Genomic DNA, 7,419 nt, shown 5'->3' with positions numbered 1-7,419 from the left:
CCCCCTAGTGCAAAGAATTAGGTGTGCATCCAATCTTGTTTGGATTGACCCTAGGAAATCAAGAGGGCAAGGAATCAGCAAATGGGCAAAACCAAATCAGATCTATATGCTGTGTGTGTGTGGTAACCCTTTGCTCTGTCCCAGATGGATCAACTTCTGGATGTAGGCCACTTTTAAATCTGTCAAGGGGAAAAGTATACCGGTGCCAACACACTATTTGGAGATTGAAAGATCATGTTGTGTGTGTCCATGTATATGTGAGATTATTGTGTGTGTGGGTGTGTGTGCTGTACCACTAAAAAATATATCTAACAATGTGAAAGACAAGTAATTTTTCCTTTTAAAAATATAAAGAGCCAGATATTTAAATTAGTTTTTTTTTAATTTTAGACCCTTATATTGAGGGTTTTTATGGATACATGAGAATATTGTATTTACTGGCAAGTTCTTCATTGTATTTCTAAAGCTTTTAAAGATTATTTTTGTCTTAGTAGAAAAAAGCAGGAAAATTAATAAGATTGAAAAACTATCTCAACAGTTCATAAGAGAGGATCTTTCAAATATTAAAATGCCTTGCTGACAAAATTCAAATGCTAATATATAATTCATGAAAACTGTTCCTGAGCATCAGAATAATTCCATTTTTTTCTGGGGACGGTTCTTAAAAAAATGATAGAAATACAAAGATTTAAGATCCATGTTTTGGAACCATTTAAAGCTAATTTTCCTCTTCTAGGTTCCTGGGCTAAGCTTACCAAAATGAGATGAGCCCTTTCTGTCAGAAGGTCTAAAACAGACATTTTCATCCTTCCAATCCATACCTAGACGGTGTCCCATACAGTGAAGTGGAGCCAATATTCACTTTAACCGATGACAGTTTTAGCTTTATCTATGGTCATAAATTGTAGGGCAGGCGACTGTTTTCTCATGAATTATATTTTACTAGCTTCCTTGTTTATAGTCATCCCCATCTGATTTATTCTCCCTCATTTAATAGTAAAGAGAGATTGAAGAATTCATATACTAGCCTGAAAGCAAAAGTAATTTATATATTTATTTATTGAAGGATTCATTTCCTTTCCTCCTTAAAAGCATGTACTTTGAAGCTATAATTGCACTTGTCAGATCTAACATCAAGCAAGTAAATTTATAATCTAGTTAAATAAGAAGAAATCTTCAATTTCATAACTGGGCTCTATACTTAAGTCATGTTTAGAATGAAAACCTTAATATAAATGATCCTGCATTCATAAAGAGAGTAGCTTAATATCCCGCCTTGATGTTTTGCATTTTTCAGTTCTGATTAATTTCAGATTTGTATGTGACTCGTTGCATGTTCTCCACAAAGGGGAGAGTTACGGTTTAAGTATACAAACAATAAATAATTTTTAGAGATTTTCTTCCTTATTTTGGGTGAATCCCATTAGGCATTATAAGGAAGTTTGGCTTTTTTCATAGCCTTTCAGTTATTAGTCCCCCATCTCATATAGAAAAGCAAGGTTCCCTATTTTACCATTTGACAGTCTACTCCAGTATAGTATAACTACTTTGCAATTTCTCAAAAGAATATGTCTTGCCAGTCAAAATGTGAGATATTGATGTTTTATACATTATTAGGGAACTGATTTAAAATTGCACATTTTGTTTTTCCTAATTATGTTTCAATCAGAAGAGTTGTATTCCTGTAGGATCTCCACTAGAATGCACTCAAATATTTTTGTCATAAGCTATTTCTATTTTATAATAGAATATTTGTTTACAAGTAAACAAATATATTGCAAATAATATCAACGCAAAACAGAAGAATTTACTGGATATCCCATTTGCAATAGGTCAATGTTTTTCCATTGAAAAGTGGAAATTAAGCTTTTTTGTTTCATCTAATTTGCTTTAAATATTCTTTATTATCAGAATATATGTCAGTTGAGAATTTAATTGGTTTCTTATAGTTGATAGTGATGGTGCGAAGTATTTTTAGATATGTTAAGTATTTAAATGTTTAGGCTTGCTACATTATTTTAACAATATTTTCCTGTTACATATATTAGGAAATTAGAATTGTATTGTTGCAATTATTGGAATATTTGCTTATTTCTCTCCTTTATAAAATGCTTAAAAGTTATTTCTCAATCATGCTCAGTTTTTTTATACCACCACCACTAGAAAATGCTAAAGGTGAAGTAAAAGCAGCTTTATGTGACTTGAACTAATATTTATGCTCCTAAAATGGGATTCTGCCATCACTAACTGCATGGAAAATTAAGCCCAGTTTTCCTTGTTTTCTGAAGTTGCCTGAAAACTAGAGAAACTGAGAAAAAACATTGGGTTAATGTCATTGGGGCCTGTAGAATATTGTGTCACAAAATCTTTCAGGTGCCGTAGAGATAGATTTTAAATTTCTACCATTTTGTGTCTCTATTTTAAGTGTAATTTATCCCAGTATTAGATAACAACATTAGATAAGATTATGTTTCAATTCCCACTAAAATTAGACTAATCGGCTGCTCTAAGGAATTATTTAATCAGCTGAATAATTTTAAGGACAGTACTTGAAGCATTTTTTTCAAAACTGTGAGGAAATGCAACAGTTCACATACAGTGTGCTTAGAAATTATTAATCAAACACTTGTATGAGCTGCTAAAATCAAACTGGTGATTCCTTCAGATATGTTCGACTGTTTGTCTATTTCGTCTTAATGGGCATCATCCTTAGGATCATAGTTCTTTCCTATTACATTAAATATTCTGTCCCGAATGAAGCTTACATTTGTGTTGTGAGAAAAACTCATTTTTCCAACAGAAAAACAAAAGGCTAGAATCTAGTGGTTAATATTTGATACTTGGTATATTCCCAGCAACCCTGTAAGTCTCTCCTCCAAAAACTCACATTTCATTTTACCAACCATGAAAATATCCTTTAGAAAGGAAAACGTTCGGTTATCTATTGTGCGTATGTGTTGTTTGTATGGAAGAACTTTTGGATACATATATAATCCTCTTCAAGAACCCTCTGAGTTGAGTGATGTACAGGTACTGCTTGCTTACCAACTGCCTTGTTTAGCAACCATTAAAAGTTACATCAGTTACATTAGTGTAGAAAAAACAGCTCCGTGACCAATCCTTCCCTTTACGACTGTTGTGGTGCCCCACAGTTATACTATCACCATTTAGGCGTTTCATCACCAGTGTATATTTACAATTGTTGGAGGGTCTTGGAAACTCTTTTGCTAAATATTTTTGTAACTCATGTAATTGTAAACTTATCAATGTTTTTAACACTTTGGGGATTTTCTTTAGATTTTAATACCTGCCCTGAATATTCTCTGCTGTGGAAAAATGGAGAATCTAAACTAGAGCGGGAGTGTTCCTTTGTACTTCTTTTTGTTTCCAATTGCTCCATCAAGTAGGTTTCAGCTGTTTTTTTCTTTAACATCTACATGAGAAGCTGGAGGTCTCCAATCTTTTTTTGCATCAATGCTTAATTTAACATTTGGGTTTATTGTCCACCTATACAAATTTTTAATGGTTTTCTTTTAGGGAGAGATAGGGAGGGGAAAGCACGGCCACTATTTCCTTCATTTTTGTAGTGGTCCCCAAACAATAAAACAGCTGATGAACAGTATCATCTAGATCAGGGGTAGGCAACCTTGGCTCTTTTATGACTCGTGGATTTCAACTCCCAGAATTCCTGAGCCAGCCCTGCTGAGGGGAAAGGGAGAGGTTTCCAAGCTGAACATGCTGGCTCAGGAATTCTGGGAGTTGAAGTCCACGAGTCATAAAAGAGCCAAGGTTGCCTACCCCTGATCTAGACTGAAGACCACTATGATAGGCAGCTATATAGGTTACTCTCTATGATGAGAATAACTTTATCTGTTGAATATAAATAGTGCAGATGGCAAAGTTCACTTGTCTTTTTTTAATACGAATTTTATCTAAATTGACGTATCTTTGCATAAATGGGAAGGAAAGTACTGTGGGAGGCAGCTAGACCCAATGATCATTTAATGCAGAGGTCCCCAACCTTTTGAGCACCAGGTACCGGTTCCATGGAGAGAGGTTTTTCTGCGGACTGGAGCGGGTTTGGTTTCTTGTAGTGCCTGCATCCCGCTAATGGGGCTTTGCTTGTTTGCGCGGACCAGTTTCTGGCATGCCTTGGCCTTGTGCCAGTCCATGGACCAAGGGTTGGGTACCCCTGATTTAATGCATGTAAACTGTTGGTTATAAATAATAATAAATATAGAGAGAGGGCGCAAAAAGAGGAATACAGATGGCTCTCCAGACCTTGGCAGACAGGGCCAGAGATTAGAACCTCTTTGCTTCTTACCTATTTTAGCAACTGAAATAATTTAAATATACTTCTTAAATTAAAAATCCCTTGTTAAAATGGATTCTCCAATGTCCACATTACCTGTAAACCAGTTCTATATGCATATTCCCATTTTAAATTCCAAGAACATTTCAATCACAAACATTTTATTTGGTTCCTCATATCTTGAAGCACAACAAGCTGGGTATATTCACATTTCTGACCCAGTGAATTGCAGGCTCTTGCTACATCATTAGCTCACTATATTTTCTTGGTGTGTGTGTGTGTGTGTGTGTGTGTGTGTGTCAGTTACATAAAATTTCCAGAGGTGGGGATTAATTTAAATAACTGAAACTGTGATGGTAGGTAGTTGACAGACTGCCAATAAAAGAGCGGTTCAGTTGAATGCTTTGTTAGCTTCTGGAATGAAAAAGCAAAGATGGCACTAGAGAAGATTGCTCCTGAGCATCCTCTCTGCTCCTGCCAAATCTCTGAGGAGTTCTGGATGATCAAGAGGGTAAAGAGATGCCTGGGGCATTGTTGGTGGAGGATAAGAAGCATGCATGATTAGATATGAGCATGAGCTCAAACTGAAGCCAACTTTATGGCAGCAAAGCAAAATTACTTCTTTGCTTTATTGCAGCTGAGGAATGCCAACCAACTGAACCATTTAGAGGTGCACTTGGAAGAGATAGTCTGGATGGCAAGTTGTGATTAATTGGCTGATCCTTCTATGGATCAAATTGCTTGCATTCACTTTGACAGCTGGATAGACAGGATCCACTGAGATATCAGAGGTAGCATCCTGTGATGTTATCTGAGATTTTTGATCCGGTGCATACAGAAGAAGTAGACAAGGTTTTTAGCTTTGCCACTTGTGGACCTGACCTTTGTTCTCTTGGTTGGTTAAAGTGTCAGGAAGGATTGTTATTATGTGTTAGGTTTTTATTGTATTCTATTTTGTTCTCTCCACACACTCTACCATCCAACACTCTGCTGTGCTGCCTCATCATGGCAGGGGAGAGAGGATGGATTTGGGAAGGATGAGCAAAGAATGCTGGGAATGCATACCAAAAGAATATAACTTCAGTAGGGTCACCCAAGTCATTCCAGTTGCCCATCTAAAGCAGCGGTTCTCAACCTATGGGTCGCGACCCCATTTGGGGTCGATCAACCATTTCACGGGGGTCGCCAAGCAAGGCTGTCCGCCATTTTTTCCCCCTTTTCCAGCGGGTGCCTTACCTCCCTTGGGCTGGGCTAGCTGGTGGTCGGCCTGCTCCGTCTCTGCCACTTGCCAGCTACGCCTCGGCTGGCGCAGGGGGCGGAACCACGCATGCGCGGCACTCCCGGGCAGGGAAAGTCCTCGACTTACGACCGGTTGGGTAGTCCTCGACTTACGACCGGTTTAGTCCTCGACTTACGACCGGTTTAGTCCTTGACTTACGACCGGTTGGCGGTCGCGGCATTAAAAAGGTTGAGAACCACTGATCTAAAGCAAGCAGGCATCTGTATTGGGCAAAAGCAATATAGGAAGATACTGGAGACAGATAACTGATGTTGACATGTAGGAAAAGAAAATCCGAAGCTGCAAAGACAAAATTACATGGAACATGGCTTATAAGAAGCATAAACATGGGAATGCTCACCACAGTGAAAGATTTAACAGAATAACAGAGTTGGAAGGGACCTTGGAGGTCTTCTAGTGCAGGGCTTTTCAACCAGTGGTACGCGTACCACTTGTGGTACATTAACAAGTGGCAGGTGGTACATAGCCCTGCCTAGCCTAGTGTAATGGGGGAGGGAAAGAGCCAGCGCAGGTAAGGACTTACTGTGAGAGAGTCCTCCGGAGCTGCAGAGTTGCTGGGGTGAGGCAAAGGCCCCAGGCTCACTTCTGGCTCACCCTCCCCCATGAGAAAAGAGGAGGAGGGGGCGGAGACAGGAGAGGCTATAAAAGGAGGCAGTTTGGGCAGGAGAGGGAGAGAGCGAAAAAAAGCAGCAGCCTTGGGAGGAGGCAGAGTCAGCTCTAGCTGCACTGAAGGGAAAGAAGAAGGGGAAGGAGGGTGTGGGGAGAGGAGAGGAGATCAAGCAGGCTGGTCATGAGCTGATCTACAACTGCTGTGGCAGCCACCTGTACTGGCAGTAGCAAACAGGCAAGAAATGCAGTGGGGGAGGGGTTGCCCTCCAAGAGGAGTGAAAAAAGGCAGCAATGGCTGGAGGTGAGGCAGGGAGATGGAGAGTGGAAGGATTCGTATGTGCTTTTGTGACTTTGAAGTCCTGGGATTTGTGCAATGTGGACTTTCTGTTCTTAAAGAGTGTTTGGCAATTTCTATTTGGCTGATGGCTGGTGTTAGCTTCTATTGCTCTGCCATTGTTAGCTGTAAGTTTTGCTGCAAGGGATTTTGAAGTATTTTTCTCCTGAATGGATTTTGCCTGTAGCATTCCTTTACTTAAGAATGGAGCCATTTGGCAAGGCTGCCTTAGCCGGCAGCCAGTACTTACTACATTTTTTTTTCTTCCTTAAGTGCCGGCTGCTTAACTTTCCTTTCTAGCCAGTAGCTAATTCTTAAAGGGGAATGTGCCTTTTTAAGCTAGTTCACTCAGCAGCTGGTCTTTTCTGTCTCCGGAGGCTTTTCTTTGTTTGATGAATATATGGAAGAGAGAAAATATGGGGGGGTGGGGGGGTTTCAAATTCTTCCTTCAGAAGGAGATGGGAATGAGAGGGAGGGAGGGAAGTCCCGCCTTAGCACTTGGCCACCAGCAGCCCTGCCATTGACTTTGCTTGTCAAAAGGTTGCAAAAGGGGATCACATGACCCTGGAACACTGTGACCATCATAAATATGAATCAGTTGCCAAGCATTCAAATATAAATCACATGACCCTGGGCATGCTGCAATGGTCATAAGTGTGAAAAATGGTCATAAGTCATTTCAGTGCAATTGCAACTTTCAACAGGTTTTTTGTTGTTTTTGATCATCAGGTTTTTGACACCTTGCTAGGTGGTACTCGAATATTGCCATATCCTAAAAGTGGTACAATTGGTGAAAAGGTTGAAAAGCCCTGTTCTAGTGCAACCCCTGATCAAATAGGAGACCTGTATGATTTCAGATAAATG

Source organism: Protobothrops mucrosquamatus, unplaced genomic scaffold (assembly GCF_001527695.2).
Source record: "Protobothrops mucrosquamatus isolate PMUCROS unplaced genomic scaffold, P.Mucros_1.0 scaffold2899, whole genome shotgun sequence".
NCBI lineage: Eukaryota > Metazoa > Chordata > Lepidosauria > Squamata > Viperidae > Protobothrops > Protobothrops mucrosquamatus.
Note: the sequence above shows the minus strand (reverse complement) of the source record.